This window comes from Oncorhynchus gorbuscha, linkage group LG07, assembly GCF_021184085.1.
Source record: "Oncorhynchus gorbuscha isolate QuinsamMale2020 ecotype Even-year linkage group LG07, OgorEven_v1.0, whole genome shotgun sequence".
In the NCBI taxonomy this organism is placed as follows: domain Eukaryota; kingdom Metazoa; phylum Chordata; class Actinopteri; order Salmoniformes; family Salmonidae; genus Oncorhynchus; species Oncorhynchus gorbuscha.
Genome location: NC_060179.1, coordinates 86,462,316 through 86,480,123, shown reverse-complemented (window position 1 = coordinate 86,480,123; position 17,808 = coordinate 86,462,316). Strand labels below are relative to the sequence as shown.

Genomic DNA, 17,808 nt, shown 5'->3' with positions numbered 1-17,808 from the left:
CACGGCTGAGCCAGATATATATATATATGTATATGTGTGTATTAATCACAGCTGTAACTCAGCGTATGTAACATGTATGTTTGTTAACCGACGTTACCTTGGACGCTGGATCCACTCTCCTCTCAGCCCTTCTTCTGAGGTTTAAAGGTGCTTGGCATCCAATGTGTTGCATTACCGCCCCCTACAAGACTGGAGTACAACTGCCTAAATACTTGACTTGAAGAAAAAAAAAGATGTCCTAAATAAATAGCCTACCATCTAATACTATACTCACTCTCTTCAAAATTATACAAAATCAAATGAACCCCCCCCCCCTACTCCACTAATGAAAAGTAGTTATTTCTACCTCATGCAATCACCCTGAAAGGATGAGACATCACCACTTAACACACCCTGTGTTCTGCTGTCCAGTCTCACACACCCAAACACCTCTCTGCAGCTGCCACCACAACCTCAGTTGATAACAGTTGATAACCATTGCTATAAATCCAATCTTACTGAAACTTATATAATTTGTTTGTCCTATCCCTCTGTACTGGTATATCTCTACTACTCTCACCACTCCTCCATTATAACCCATCTTCCTCTACTTTCTTCACTGCCTCAGCATATGACAACTTCTGGTCTACTCTGACCCTCTCTCGCACGGGACGTGTCTGATCCACCAGCTCCATGGGCATCCCTACAATTCACACATTCCACTACTTTACCCAATACTACACATTCCTTTGTCTCATGCCCTTCTGCACATTTCTCAGACCTTGGACCCTCCCTCCTACACACTGCTGCCACATGCCCATAATCGTGACACCTGTAACACCGTAATGTATTCGGCACATATGCTCGTACAGGATAACTTATATATCCTAACTTCTCTTTGTCAGGTAAAGACTCAACTTCAAAACTCAAAAGAACAGACAATGACTCATTCATTAACAAACCAACTCCTCTTTTTTCCACCATCTTGATCTTTCTTTCTCTAGGGACTCCATTTCCACCGAGGCGTCCGCCCTCGACCGGCTACCTTGGCAACGACAAGTAATGTTTAATGTTTTTTTTATCTAAAATATAAAATATATTTTTATTTGCTTAACACTTTTTTGGTTACTACATGATTCCATATGTATTATTTCACAGTTTTGATGTATTCACTATTATTCTACAATGTAGAGAATAGTAAAAATAAAGAAAACCCCTTGAATATGTCCCAAATGTTGATATACAGTGAGGGAAAAAAAGTATTTGATCCCCTGTTGATTTTGTACATTTGCCCACTGACTAAGAAATAATCCGTCTATAATTTTAATGGTAGGTTTATTTGAACAGCGAGAGACAGAATAACATTTTTAAAATCCAGAAAAACGCATGTCAAAAATGTTATAAATTGATTTGCATTTTAATGAGGGAAATAAGTATTTCACCACTCTCAATCAGAAAGATTTCTGGCTCCCAGGTGTCTTTTGTACAGGTAACGAGCTGAGATTAGGAGCACACTCTTAAAGGCAGTGCTCCTAATCTCAGATTGTTACCTGTATAAAAGACACCTGTCCACAGAAGCAATCAATCAATCAGATTCCAAACTCTCCACCATAGTCAAGATCAAAGATCTCTCCAAGGATGTCAGGGACAAGATTGTAGACCTACACAAGGCTGGAATGGGCTACAAGACCATCGCCAAGCAGCTTGGTGAGAAGGTGACAACAATTGGTGTGATAATTCGCACCTAGAAGAAACACAAATGAACTGTCAATCTCGCTCGGCCTGGAGCTCCATGCAATATCTCACCCTGTGGAGTTGCAATATTCATGAACGGTGAGGATTCAGCCCAGAACTACACAGGAGGATCTTGTCAATGATCTCAAGGCAGCTGGGACCATAGTCACCAAGAAAACAATTGGTAACACACTACGCCGCGAAGGACTGAAATCCTGCAGCGCCCACAAGGTCCCCCTGCTCAAGAAAGCACACATATATGCCTGTCTGAAGTTTGCCAATGATCAACTGAATGATTCAGAGGACAACTGGGTGAAAGTGTTGTGGTCAGATGAGACCAAAATGGAGCTATTTGGCATCAACTCATCTCGCCGTGTTTGGAGGAGGAGGAATGCTGCCTATGACCCCAAGAACACAATCCCCACAGTCAAACATGGAGGTGGAAACATTATGCTTTGGGGGTGTTTTTCTACTAAGGGGACAGGACAACTTCACCGCATCAAAGGGACGATGGACGGGGCCATGTACCGTCAAATCTTGGGTGAGAACCTCCTTCCCTCAGCCAGGGCATTGAAAATGGGTCGTGGATGGGTATTCCAGCATGACAATGACCCAAAGCACACGGCCAAGGCAACAAAGGAGTGGCTCAAGAAGAAGCACATCAAGGTATTGGTGTGGCCTAGCCAGTCTCCAGACATTAATCCCACAGAAAATCTGTGGATGGAGCTGAAGGTTCGAGTTGCCAAACGTCAGCCTCAAAACCTTAATGACTTGGAGAAGATCTGCAAAGAGGAGTGGGACAAAAACCCTCCTGAGATGTGTGCAAACCTGGTGGCCAACTACAAGAACCGTCTGACCTCTGTGATTGCCAACAAGGGTTTTGCCACCAAGTACTAAGTCATGTTTTGCAGAGGGGTCAAATACTTATTTCCCTCATTAAAATGCAAATCAATTTATAACATTTTTGACATGTGTTTTTCTGGATTTGTTGTTGTTGTTATTCTGTCTCTCACTGTTCAAATAAACCTACCATTAAAATTATAGATGGATAATTTCTTTGTCAGTGGGCAAATGTACAAAATCAGCAGGTGATCAAATACTTTTTTCCCACACTGTACATTGCCAGTCAAAAGTTTGGACACACCTACTCATTCAAGGGTTTTTCTTTATTTTACTGTTTTCTACATTGTAGAATAATAGGGAAGACATCAAAACTATGAAATAACACATATGGAATCATGTAGTAACAGACAGACAGACAAAGGCAGACAGACAGACAGGAAGACAGATAAACAGACAGACAGACAGAAAGGCTGACAGACAGACATACAGAAAGAAAGGCAGACAGACAGATAGGAAGACAGATAAACAAACAGACAGACAGACACAGAAAAGGCTGACAGAAAGACAGACAGACATAGAATGTATGCACACATGACTGTAAGTCGCTTTGGATAAAAGCGTCTGCTAAATGGCATATATTATTATTATATTATACAAACTGACAGGCAGAAAGAAAGAAAGGCAGACAGACAGACAAAGAAAGGCAGATATAACCTGCTGACTGGAGCAACTGGGAGTGTGCCAGAGAGCCCAATCCCAGATCTGCTCCTTCCTCCAGCTGCCTCTGGCCCTGCCTGCTCTGCTGCCCAGGTCAGAGAATTTAGCCTGGCTGTTATTGATTCATTGTGTGGAGGGAGGGAGGAATTCATTCACAATGCCAACTGCAGCCTGCAGCCTGGCCCATGGTCTGACCTGCCCAGCAACAGCTGCCCCAGCTTTGCCATAATGTCTTCTCTTCAGGCTGGCCTTTGCTCCACTCTCCATGCAAGGTCTACAACTCTACAGTCACTAACCACAGATGTGGACAGACAGACAGACAGACAGACAGACAGACAGACAGACAGACAGACAGACAGACAGACAGACAGACAGACAGACAGACAGACAGACAGACAGACAGACAGACAGACAGACAGACAGACAGACAGACAGACAGACAGACGACAGACAGACAGACAGACAGAGAAAGAGAGAAAGAGAGACAGGCAGAGCGAGAGAGAGAGACAGGCAGAGTGAGAGAGAGAGAGAGAGAGAGAGAGAGAGAGAGAGAGAGAGAGAGAGAGAGAGAGAGAGAGAGAGAGAGAGAGAGAGAGAGAGAGAGAGAGAGAGAGAGAGAGATAGAGAGACAGAGAGACAGACCAACAGACCGATGGTCTCAGTTTGGGACAAATGCTGTACTTTTCTTTTTCTGAAGGAGAATCTGGATAAAAATGGAAGTACACTACGGACCTGCCTCATTGGACATTCCATTTCCCTATAGAGGTATTCAAGATGTCCAACATTTCAATAACGACAACAGTATAGTGGAGCTCCTGTTCCTCTTATATCAGTTCAACAGTATAGTGGAGCTCCTGTTCCTCTTATATCAGTTCAACAGTATAGTGGAGCTCCTGTTCCTCTTATATCAGGTCAACAGTATAGTGGAGCTCCTGTTCCTCTTATATCAGATCAACAGTATAGTGGATCTCCTGTTGCTCTTATATCAGGTCAACAGTATAGTGGAGCTCCTGTTTATCTTATATCAGGTCAACAGTATAGTGGAGCTCCTGTTCCTCTTATATCAGATCAACAGTATAGTGGAGCTCCTGTTCCTCTTATATCAGAACAACAGTATAGTGGAGCGCATGTTCCTCTTATATCAGATCAACAGTATAGTGGAGCTCCTGTTCCTCTTATATCAGATCAACAGTATAGTGGAGCTCCTGTTCCTCTTATATCAGAACAACAGTATAGTGGAGCTCCTGTTCCTCTTATAGAATATCAGATCAACAGTATAGTGGAGCTCCTGTTCCTCTTATATCAGGTCAACAGTATAGTGGAGCTCCTGTTCCTCTTATAGAATTTCAACAGTATATTGGAGCTGTTGTTCCTCTTATATCAGGTCAACAGTATAGTGGAGCTCCTGTTCCTCTTATAGAATCTCAACAGTATAGTGGAGCTCCTGTTTATCTTATATCAGATCAACAGTATAGTGGAGCTCCTGTTTATCTTATATCAGGTCAACAGTATAGTGGAGCTCCTGTTCCTCTTCTATCAGATCAACAGTATAGTGGAGCTCCTGTTTATCTTATATCAGGTCAACAGTATAGTGGAGCTCCTGTTCCTCTTATATCAGATCAACAGTATAGTGGAGCTCCTGTTCCTCTTATATCAGATCAACAGTATAGTGGAGCTCCTGTTGCTCTTATATCAGGTCAACAGTATAGTGGAGCTCCTGTTTATCTTATATCAGGTCAACAGTATAGTGGAGCTCCTGTTCCTCTTATATCAGATCAACAGTATAGTGGAGCTCCTGTTCCTCTTATATCAGATCAACAGTATAGTGGAGCGCCTGTTCCTCTTATATCAGATCAACAGTATAGTGGAGCTCCTGTTCCTCTTATATCAGATCAACAGTATAGTGGAGCTCCTGTTCCTCTTATATCAGAACAACAGTATAGTGGAGCTCCTGTTCCTCTTATAGAATATCAGATCAACAGTATAGTGGAGCTCCTGTTCCTCTTATATCAGGTCAACAGTATAGTGGAGCTCCTGTTCCTCTTATAGAATTTCAACAGTATATTGGAGCTGTTGTTCCTCTTATATCAGGTCAACAGTATAGTGGAGCTCCTGTTCCTCTTATAGAATCTCAACAGTATAGTGGAGCTCCTGTTTATCTTATATCAGATCAACAGTATAGTGGAGCTCCTGTTTATCTTATATCAGGTCAACAGTATAGTGGAGCTCCTGTTCCTCTTATATCAGATCAACAGTATAGTGGAGCTCCTGTTCCTCTTATATCAGGTCAACAGTATAGTGGAGCTCCTGTTCCTCTTATATCAGATCAACAGTCTAGTGGAGCTCCTGCTCCTCTTATATCAGAACAACAGTATAGTGGAGCTCCTGTTCCTCTTATATCAGATCAACAGTCTAGTGGAGCTCCTGTTCCTCTTATATCAGATCAACAATATAGTGGAGCTCCTGTTCCTCTTATATCAGATCAACAGTATAGTGGAGCTCCTGTTCCTCTTATATCAGAACAAGAGTATAGTGGAGCTCCTGTTCCTCTTATAGAATATCAGATCAACAGTATAGTGGAGCTCCTTGTCCTCTTATATCAGATCAACAGTCTAGTGGAGCTCCTGTTCCTCTTATATCAGGTCAACAGTATAGTGGTGCTCCTGTCCCTCTTATATCAGGTCAACAGTATAGTGGAGCTCCTGTTTATCTTATATCAGGTCAACAGTATAGTGGAGCTCCTGTTCCTCTTATATCAGATCAACAGTATAGTGGAGCTCCTGTTCCTCTTATATCAGATCAACAGTATAGTGGAGCTCCTGTTCATCTTATATCAGATCAACAGTATAGTGGAGCTCCTGTTCCTCTTATATCAGATCAACAGTATAGTGGAGCTCCTGTTCCTCTTATATCAGATCAACAGTATAGTGGAGCTCCTTGTCCTCTTATATCAGATCAACAGTATAGTGGAGCTCCTGTTCCTCTTATATCAGATCAACAGTATAGTGGAGCTCCTGTTCCTCTTATAGAATATCAGATCAAAAGTATAGTGGAGCTCCTGTTCCTCTTATATCAGATCAACAGTATAGTGGAGCTCCTGTTCCTCTTATATCAGAACAACAGTATAGTGGAGCTCCTGTTCCTCTTATAGAATCTCAACAGTATAGTGGAGCTCCTGTTCCTCTTATATCAGATCAACAGTATAGTGGAGCTCCTGTTCCTCTTATATCAGATCAACAGTATAGTGGAGCTCCTGTTCCTCTTATATCAGGTCAACAGTCTAGTGGAGCTCCTGTTGCTCTTATATCAGGTCAACAGTATAGTGGAGCTCCTGTTTATCTTATATCAGGTCAACAGTATAGTGGAGCTCCTGTTCCTCTTATATCAGATCAACAGTATAGTGGAGCTCCTGTTCCTCTTATATCAGATCAACAGTATAGTGGAGCGCCTGTTCCTCTTATATCAGATGAACAGTATAGTGGAGCTCCTGTTCCTCTTATATCAGATCAACAGTATAGTGGAGCTCCTGTTCCTCTTATATCAGAACAACAGTATAGTGGAGCTCCTGTTCCTCTTATAGAATATCAGATCAACAGTATAGTGGAGCTCCTGTTCCTCTTATATCAGGTCAACAGTATAGTGGAGCTCCTGTTCCTCTTATAGAATTTCAACAGTATATTGGAGTTGTTCCTCTTATATCAGGTCAACAGTATAGTGGAGCTCCTGTTCCTCTTATAGAATCTCAACAGTATAGTGGAGCTCCTGTTTATCTTATATCAGATCAACAGTATAGTGGAGCTCCTGTTTATCTTATATCAGGTCAACAGTATAGTGGAGCTCCTGTTCCTCTTATATCAGATCAACAGTATAGTGGAGCTCCTGTTCCTCTTATATCAGGTCAACAGTATAGTGGAGCTCCTGTTCCTCTTATATCAGATCAACAGTCTAGTGGAGCTCCTGCTCCTCTTATATCAGAACAACAGTATAGTGGAGCTCCTGTTCCTCTTATATCAGATCAACAGTCTAGTGGAGCTCCTGTTCCTCTTATATCAGATCAACAATATAGTGGAGCTCCTGTTCCTCTTATATCAGATCAACAGTATAGTGGAGCTCCTGTTCCTCTTATATCAGAACAACAGTATAGTGGAGCTCCTGTTCCTCTTATAGAATATCAGATCAACAGTATAGTGGAGCTCCTTGTCCTCTTATATCAGATCAACAGTCTAGTGGAGCTCCTGTTCCTCTTATATCAGGTCAACAGTATAGTGGTGCTCCTGTCCCTCTTATATCAGGTCAACAGTATAGTGGAGCTCCTGTTTATCTTATATCAGGTCAACAGTATAGTGGAGCTCCTGTTCCTCTTATATCAGATCAACAGTATAGTGGAGCTCCTGTTCCTCTTATATCAGATCAACAGTATAGTGGAGCTCCTGTTCATCTTATATCAGATCAACAGTATAGTGGAGCTCCTGTTCCTCTTATATCAGATCAACAGTATAGTGGAGCTCCTGTTCCTCTTATATCAGATCAACAGTATAGTGGAGCTCCTTGTCCTCTTATATCAGATCAACAGTATAGTGGAGCTCCTGTTCCTCTTATATCAGATCAACAGTATAGTGGAGCTCCTGTTCCTCTTATAGAATATCAGATCAAAAGTATAGTGGAGCTCCTGTTCCTCTTATATCAGATCAACAGTATAGTGGAGCTCCTGTTCCTCTTATATCAGAACAACAGTATAGTGGAGCTCCTGTTCCTCTTATAGAATCTCAACAGTATAGTGGAGCTCCTGTTCCTCTTATATCAGATCAACAGTATAGTGGAGCTCCTGTTCCTCTTATATCAGATCAACAGTATAGTGGAGCTCCTGTTCCTCTTATATCAGGTCAACAGTCTAGTGGAGCTCCTGTTCCTCTTATATCAGAACAACAGTATAGTGGAGCTCCTGTTCCTCTTATATCAGATCAACAGTCTAGTGGAGCTCCTGTTCCTCTTATATCAGATCAACAATATAGTGGAGCTCCTGTTCCTCTTATATCAGATCAACAGTATAGTGGAGCTCCTGTTCCTCTTATATCAGAACAACAGTATAGTGGAGCTCCTGTTCCTCTTATAGAATATCAGATCAACAGTATAGTGGAGCTCCTTGTCCTCTTATATCAGATCAACAGTCTAGTGGAGCTCCTGTTCCTCTTATATCAGGTCAACAGTATAGTGGTGCTCCTGTCCCTCTTATATCAGGTCAACAGTATAGTGGAGCTCCTGTTTATCTTATATCAGGTCAACAGTATAGTGGAGCTCCTGTTCCTCTTATATCAGGTCAACAGTATAGTGGAGCTCCTGTTCCTCTTATAGAATCTCAACAGTATAGTGGAGCTCCTGTTTATCTTATATCAGATCAACAGTATAGTGGAGCTCCTGTTTATCTTATATCAGGTCAACAGTATAGTGGAGCTCCTGTTCCTCTTCTATCAGATCAACAGTATAGTGGAGCTCCTGTTTATCTTATATCAGGTCAACAGTATAGTGGAGCTCCTGTTCCTCTTATATCAGATCAACAGTATAGTGGAGCTCCTGTTCCTCTTATATCAGATCAACAGTATAGTGGAGCTCCTGTTGCTCTTATATCAGGTCAACAGTATAGTGGAGCTCCTGTTTATCTTATATCAGGTCAACAGTATAGTGGAGCTCCTGTTCCTCTTATATCAGATCAACAGTATAGTGGAGCTCCTGTTCCTCTTATATCAGATCAACAGTATAGTGGAGCGCCTGTTCCTCTTATATCAGATCAACAGTATAGTGGAGCTCCTTGTCCTCTCATATCAGATCAACAGTATAGTGGAGCTCCTGTTCCTCTTATATCAGAACAACAGTATAGTGGAGCTCCTGTTCCTCTTATAGAATATCAGATCAACAGTATAGTGGAGCTCCTGTTCCTCTTATATCAGGTCAACAGTATAGTGGAGCTCCTGTTCCTCTTATAGAATTTCAACAGTATATTGGAGCTGTTGTTCCTCTTATATCAGATCAACAGTATAGTGGAGCTCCTGTTCCTCTTATATCAGATCAACAGTCTAGTGGAGCTCCTGTTGCTCTTATATCAGGTCAACAGTATAGTGGAGCTCCTGTTTATCTTATATCAGGTCAACAGTATAGTGGAGCTCCTGTTCCTCTTATATCAGATCAACAGTATAGTGGAGCTCCTGTTCCTCTTATATCAGATCAACAGTATAGTGGAGCGCCTGTTCCTCTTATATCAGATCAACAGTATAGTGGAGCTCCTGTTCCTCTTATATCAGATCAACAGTATAGTGGAGCTCCTGTTCCTCTTATATCAGAACAACAGTATAGTGGAGCTCCTGTTCCTCTTATAGAATATCAGATCAACAGTATAGTGGAGCTCCTGTTCCTCTTATATCAGGTCAACAGTATAGTGGAGCTCCTGTTCCTCTTATAGAATTTCAACAGTATATTGGAGTTGGTCCTCTTATATCAGGTCAACAGTATAGTGGAGCTCCTGTTCCTCTTATAGAATCTCAACAGTATAGTGGAGCTCCTGTTTATCTTATATCAGATCAACAGTATAGTGGAGCTCCTGTTTATCTTATATCAGGTCAACAGTATAGTGGAGCTCCTGTTCCTCTTATATCAGATCAACAGTATAGTGGAGCTCCTGTTCCTCTTATATCAGGTCAACAGTATAGTGGAGCTCCTGTTCCTCTTATATCAGATCAACAGTCTAGTGGAGCTCCTGCTCCTCTTATATCAGAACAACAGTATAGTGGAGCTCCTGTTCCTCTTATATCAGATCAACAGTCTAGTGGAGCTCCTGTTCCTCTTATATCAGATCAACAATATAGTGGAGCTCCTGTTCCTCTTATATCAGATCAACAGTATAGTGGAGCTCCTGTTCCTCTTATATCAGAACAACAGTATAGTGGAGCTCCTGTTCCTCTTATAGAATATCAGATCAACAGTATAGTGGAGCTCCTTGTCCTCTTATATCAGATCAACAGTCTAGTGGAGCTCCTGTTCCTCTTATATCAGGTCAACAGTATAGTGGTGCTCCTGTCCCTCTTATATCAGGTCAACAGTATAGTGGAGCTCCTGTTTATCTTATATCAGGTCAACAGTATAGTGGAGCTCCTGTTCCTCTTGTATCAGATCAACAGTATAGTGGAGCTCCTGTTCCTCTTATATCAGATCAACAGTATAGTGGAGCTCCTGTTCATCTTATATCAGATCAACAGTATAGTGGAGCTCCTGTTCCTCTTATATCAGATCAACAGTATAGTGGAGCTCCTGTTCCTCTTATATCAGATCAACAGTATAGTGGAGCTCCTTGTCCTCTTATATCAGATCAACAGTATAGTGGAGCTCCTGTTCCTCTTATATCAGATCAACAGTATAGTGGAGCTCCTGTTCCTCTTATAGAATATCAGATCAAAAGTATAGTGGAGCTCCTGTTCCTCTTATATCAGATCAACAGTATCGTGGAGCTCCTGTTCCTCTTATATCAGAACAACAGTATAGTGGAGCTCCTGTTCCTCTTATAGAATCTCAACAGTATAGTGGAGCTCCTGTTCCTCTTATATCAGATCAACAGTATAGTGGAGCTCCTGTTCCTCTTATATCAGATCAACAGTATAGTGGAGCTCCTGTTCCTCTTATATCAGGTCAACAGTCTAGTGGAGCTCCTGCTCCTCTTATATCAGAACAACAGTATAGTGGAGCTCCTGTTCCTCTTATATCAGATCAACAGTCTAGTGGAGCTCCTGTTCCTCTTATATCAGATCAACAATATAGTGGAGCTCCTGTTCCTCTTATATCAGATCAACAGTATAGTGGAGCTCCTGTTCCTCTTATATCAGAACAACAGTATAGTGGAGCTCCTGTTCCTCTTATAGAATATCAGATCAACAGTATAGTGGAGCTCCTTGTCCTCTTATATCAGATCAACAGTCTAGTGGAGCTCCTGTTCCTCTTATATCAGGTCAACAGTATAGTGGTGCTCCTGTCCCTCTTATATCAGGTCAACAGTATAGTGGAGCTCCTGTTTATCTTATATCAGGTCAACAGTATAGTGGAGCTCCTGTTCCTCTTATATCAGGTCAACAGTATAGTGGAGCTCCTGTTCCTCTTATAGAATCTCAACAGTATAGTGGAGCTCCTGTTTATCTTATATCAGATCAACAGTATAGTGGAGCTCCTGTTTATCTTATATCAGGTCAACAGTATAGTGGAGCTCCTGTTCCTCTTCTATCAGATCAACAGTATAGTGGAGCTCCTGTTTATCTTATATCAGGTCAACAGTATAGTGGAGCTCCTGTTCCTCTTATATCAGATCAACAGTATAGTGGAGCTCCTGTTCCTCTTATATCAGATCAACAGTATAGTGGAGCTCCTGTTGCTCTTATATCAGGTCAACAGTATAGTGGAGCTCCTGTTTATCTTATATCAGGTCAACAGTATAGTGGAGCTCCTGTTCCTCTTATATCAGATCAACAGTATAGTGGAGCTCCTGTTCCTCTTATATCAGATCAACAGTATAGTGGAGCGCCTGTTCCTCTTATATCAGATCAACAGTATAGTGGAGCTCCTTGTCCTCTCATATCAGATCAACAGTATAGTGGAGCTCCTGTTCCTCTTATATCAGAACAACAGTATAGTGGAGCTCCTGTTCCTCTTATAGAATATCAGATCAACAGTATAGTGGAGCTCCTGTTCCTCTTATATCAGGTCAACAGTATAGTGGAGCTCCTGTTCCTCTTATAGAATTTCAACAGTATATTGGAGCTGTTGTTCCTCTTATATCAGATCAACAGTATAGTGGAGCTCCTGTTCCTCTTATATCAGATCAACAGTCTAGTGGAGCTCCTGTTCCTCTTATATCAGGTCAACAGTATAGTGGTGCTCCTGTCCCTCTTATATCAGGTCAACAGTATAGTGGAGCTCCTGTTTATCTTATATCAGGTCAACAGTATAGTGGAGCTCCTGTTCCTCTTATATCAGGTCAACAGTATAGTGGAGCTCCTGTTCCTCTTATAGAATCTCAACAGTATAGTGGAGCTCCTGTTTATCTTATATCAGATCAACAGTATAGTGGAGCTCCTGTTTATCTTATATCAGGTCAACAGTATAGTGGAGCTCCTGTTCCTCTTCTATCAGATCAACAGTATAGTGGAGCTCCTGTTTATCTTATATCAGGTCAACAGTATAGTGGAGCTCCTGTTCCTCTTATATCAGATCAACAGTATAGTGGAGCTCCTGTTCCTCTTATATCAGATCAACAGTATAGTGGAGCTCCTGTTGCTCTTATATCAGGTCAACAGTATAGTGGAGCTCCTGTTTATCTTATATCAGGTCAACAGTATAGTGGAGCTCCTGTTCCTCTTATATCAGATCAACAGTATAGTGGAGCTCCTGTTCCTCTTATATCAGATCAACAGTATAGTGGAGCGCCTGTTCCTCTTATATCAGATCAACAGTATAGTGGAGCTCCTGTTCCTCTCATATCAGATCAACAGTATAGTGGAGCTCCTGTTCCTCTTATATCAGAACAACAGTATAGTGGAGCTCCTGTTCCTCTTATAGAATATCAGATCAACAGTATAGTGGAGCTCCTGTTCCTCTTATATCAGGTCAACAGTATAGTGGAGCTCCTGTTCCTCTTATAGAATTTCAACAGTATATTGGAGCTGTTGTTCCTCTTATATCAGATCAACAGTATAGTGGAGCTCCTGTTCCTCTTATAGAATCTCAACAGTATAGTGGAGCTCCTGTTTATCTTATATCAGATCAACAGTATAGTGGAGCTCCTGTTTATCTTATATCAGGTCAACAGTATAGTGGAGCTCCTGTTCCTCTTATATCAGATCAACAGTATAGTGGAGCTCCTGTTCCTCTTATATCAGGTCAACAGTATAGTGGAGCTCCTGTTCCTCTTATATCAGATCAACAGTCTAGTGGAGCTCCTGCTCCTCTTATATCAGAACAACAGTATAGTGGAGCTCCTGTTCCTCTTATATCAGATCAACAGTCTAGTGGAGCTCCTGTTCCTCTTATATCAGATCAACAATATAGTGGAGCTCCTGTTCCTCTTATATCAGATCAACAGTATAGTGGAGCTCCTGTTCCTCTTATATCAGAACAACAGTATAGTGGAGCTCCTGTTCCTCTTATAGAATATCAGATCAACAGTATAGTGGAGCTCCTTGTCCTCTTATATCAGATCAACAGTCTAGTGGAGCTCCTGTTCCTCTTATATCAGGTCAACAGTATAGTGGTGCTCCTGTCCCTCTTATATCAGGTCAACAGTATAGTGGAGCTCCTGTTTATCTTATATCAGGTCAACAGTATAGTGGAGCTCCTGTTCCTCTTATATCAGATCAACAGTATAGTGGAGCTCCTGTTCCTCTTATATCAGATCAACAGTATAGTGGAGCTCCTGTTCATCTTATATCAGATCAACAGTATAGTGGAGCTCCTGTTCCTCTTATATCAGATCAACAGTATAGTGGAGCTCCTCTTCCTCTTATATCAGATCAACAGTATAGTGGAGCTCCTTGTCCTCTTATATCAGATCAACAGTATAGTGGAGCTCCTGTTCCTCTTATATCAGATCAACAGTATAGTGGAGCTCCTGTTCCTCTTATAGAATATCAGATCAAAAGTATAGTGGAGCTCCTGTTCCTCTTATATCAGATCAACAGTATAGTGGAGCTCCTGTTCCTCTTATATCAGAACAACAGTATAGTGGAGCTCCTGTTCCTCTTATAGAATCTCAACAGTATAGTGGAGCTCCTGTTCCTCTTATATCAGATCAACAGTATAGTGGAGCTCCTGTTCCTCTTATATCAGATCAACAGTATAGTGGAGCTCCTGTTCCTCTTATATCAGATCAACAGTATAGTGGAGCTCCTGTTCCTCTTATATCAGATCAACAGTCTAGTGGAGCTCCTGTTCCTCTTATATCAGATCAACAGTATAGTGGAGCTCCTGTTCCTCTTATATCAGATCAACAGTATAGTGGAGCTCCTGTTCCTCTTATATCAGATCAACAATATAGTGGAGCTCCTGTTCCTCTTATATCAGAACAACAGTATAGTGGAGCTCCTGTTCCTCTTATATCAGAAGTCGCTATGGATAAGAGCTCCTGTTGACTTAAATGTAAATGTAAATGAAACAACAGTATAGTGGAGCTCCTGTTCCTCTTATAGAATATCAGATCAAAAGTATAGTGGAGCTCCTATTCCTCTTATATCAGATCAACAGTATAGTGGAGCTCCTGTTCCTCTTATATCAGATCAACAGTATAGTGGAGCTCCTGTTCCTCTTATATCAGAACAACAATATAGTGGAGCTCCTGTTCCTCTTATAGAATCTCAACAGTATAGTGGAGCTCCTGTTCCTCTTATATCAGATCAACAGTATAGTGGAGCTCCTGTTCCTCTTATATCAGATCAACAATATAGTGGAGCTCCTGTTTATCTTATATCAGAACAACAGTATAGTGGAGCTCCTGTTACCTCTTATATCAGATCAACAGTATAGTGGAGCTCCTGTTCCTCTTATATCAGATCAACAGTATAGTGGAGCTCCTGTTTATCTTATATCAGGTCAACAGTATAGTGGAGCTCCTGTTCCTCTTATATCAGATCAACAGTATAGTGGAGCTCCTTTTCCTCTTATATCAGATCAACAGTATAGTGGAGCTCCTGTTCCTCTTATATCAGATCAACAGTATAGTGGAGCTCCTGTTCCTCTTATAGAATATCAGATCAAAAGTATAGTGGAGCTCCTGTTCCTCTTATATCAGATCAACAGTATAGTGGAGCTCCTGTTCCTCTTATATCAGAACAACAGTATAGTGGAGCTCCTGTTCCTCTTATAGAATCTCAACAGTATAGTGGAGCTCCTGTTCCTCTTATATCAGATCAACAGTATAGTGGAGCTCCTGTTCCTCTTATATCAGATCAACAGTATAGTGGAGCTCCTGTTCCTCTTATAGAATCTCAACAGTATAGTGGAGCTCCTGTTCCTCTTATATCAGATCAACAGTATAGTGGAGCTCCTGTTCCTCTTATATCAGATCAACAGTATAGTGGAGCTCCTGTTCCTCTTATATCAGATCAACAGTATAGTGGAGCTCCTGTTCCTCTTATATCAGATCAACAGTCTAGTGGAGCTCCTGTTCCTCTTATATCAGATCAACAATATAGTGGAGCTCCTGTTCCTCTTATATCAGATCAACAGTATAGTGGAGCTCCTGTTCCTCTTATATCAGAACAACAGTATAGTGGAGCTCCTGTTCCTCTTATAGAATATCAGATCAACAGTATAGTGGAGCTCCTTGTCCTCTTATATCAGATCAACAGTCTAGTGGAGCTCCTGTTCCTCTTATATCAGGTCAACAGTATAGTGGTGCTCCTGTCCCTCTTATATCAGGTCAACAGTATAGTGGAGATCCTGTTTATCTTATATCAGGTCAACAGTATAGTGGAGCTCCTGTTCCTCTTATATCAGATCAACAGTATAGTGGAGCTCCTGTTCCTCTTATATCAGATCAACAGTATAGTGGAGCTCCTGTTCATCTTATATCAGATCAACAGTATAGTGGAGCTCCTGTTCCTCTTATATCAGATCAACAGTATAGTGGAGCTCCTGTTCCTCTTATATCAGATCAACAGTATAGTGGAGCTCCTTGTCCTCTTATATCAGATCAACAGTATAGTGGAGCTCCTGTTCCTCTTATATCAGATCAACAGTATAGTGGAGCTCCTGTTCCTCTTATAGAATATCAGATCAAAAGTATAGTGGAGCTCCTGTTCCTCTTATATCAGATCAACAGTATAGTGGAGCTCCTGTTCCTCTTATATCAGAACAACAGTATAGTGGAGCTCCTGTTCCTCTTATAGAATCTCAACAGTATAGTGGAGCTCCTGTTCCTCTTATATCAGATCAACAGTATAGTGGAGCTCCTGTTCCTCTTATATCAGATCAACAGTATAGTGGAGCTCCTGTTCCTCTTATATCAGATCAACAGTATAGTGGAGCTCCTGTTCCTCTTATATCAGATCAACAGTCTAGTGGAGCTCCTGTTCCTCTTATATCAGATCAACAGTATAGTGGAGCTCCTGTTCCTCTTATATCAGATCAACAGTATAGTGGAGCTCCTGTTCCTCTTATATCAGATCAAAAGTATAGTGGAGCTCCTGTTCCTCTTATATCAGATCAACAGTATAGTGGAGCTCCTGTTCCTCTTATATCAGAACAACAGTATAGTGGAGCTCCTGTTCCTCTTATAGAATCTCAACAGTATAGTGGAGCTCCTGTTCCTCTTATATCAGATCAACAGTATAGTGGAGCTCCTGTTCCTCTTATATCAGATCAACAGTATAGTGGAGCTCCTGTTCCTCTTATATCAGGTCAACAGTCTAGTGGAGCTCCTGCTCCTCTTATATCAGAACAACAGTATAGTGGAGCTCCTGTTCCTCTTATATCAGATCAACAGTCTAGTGGAGCTCCTGTTCCTCTTATATCAGATCAACAATATAGTGGAGCTCCTGTTCCTCTTATATCAGATCAACAGTATAGTGGAGCTCCTGTTCCTCTTATATCAGAACAACAGTATAGTGGAGCTCCTGTTCCTCTTATAGAATATCAGATCAACAGTATAGTGGAGCTCCTTGTCCTCTTATATCAGATCAACAGTCTAGTGGAGCTCCTGTTCCTCTTATATCAGGTCAACAGTATAGTGGTGCTCCTGTCCCTCTTATATCAGGTCAACAGTATAGTGGAGCTCCTGTTCCTCTTATAGAATCTCAACAGTATAGTGGAGCTCCTGTTTATCTTATATCAGATCAACAGTATAGTGGAGCTCCTGTTTATCTTATATCAGGTCAACAGTATAGTGGAGCTCCTGTTCCTCTTCTATCAGATCAACAGTATAGTGGAGCTCCTGTTTATCTTATATCAGGTCAACAGTATAGTGGAGCTCCTGTTCCTCTTATATCAGATCAACAGTATAGTGGAGCTCCTGTTCCTCTTATATCAGATCAACAGTATAGTGGAGCTCCTGTTGCTCTTATATCAGGTCAACAGTATAGTGGAGCTCCTGTTTATCTTATATCAGGTCAACAGTATAGTGGAGCTCCTGTTCCTCTTATATCAGATCAACAGTATAGTGGAGCTCCTGTTCCTCTTATATCAGATCAACAGTATAGTGGAGCGCCTGTTCCTCTTATATCAGATCAACAGTATAGTGGAGCTCCTGTTCCTCTCATATCAGATCAACAGTATAGTGGAGCTCCTGTTCCTCTTATATCAGAACAACAGTATAGTGGAGCTCCTGTTCCTCTTATAGAATATCAGATCAACAGAATAGTGGAGCTCCTGTTCCTCTTATATCAGGTCAACAGTATAGTGGAGCTCCTGTTCCTCTTATAGAATTTCAACAGTATATTGGAGCTGTTGTTCCTCTTATATCAGATCAACAGTATAGTGGAGCTCCTGTTCCTCTTATAGAATCTCAACAGT

General features: G+C 41.4%; 2 protein-coding genes across 2 annotated transcripts in view; both read right to left on the bottom strand.

The window, feature by feature from the left end:
• The window catches only part of LOC124040452 (kelch domain-containing protein 3-like), a 225,925-nt gene extending 225,775 nt beyond the window's left edge, over window positions 1–150 (bottom strand). Inside the window, exon 1 of the mRNA XM_046357667.1 lies at window positions 98–150. The gene's annotated coding sequence lies outside the window, so the exon portion shown is untranslated. The remainder of the gene's footprint in view (window positions 1–97) is intronic.
• The window catches only part of LOC124039065 (AT-rich interactive domain-containing protein 4B-like), a 908,546-nt gene that overhangs the window by 380,918 nt on the left and 509,820 nt on the right, over window positions 1–17,808 (bottom strand). The gene's annotated exons all lie outside the window — the stretch shown is intronic.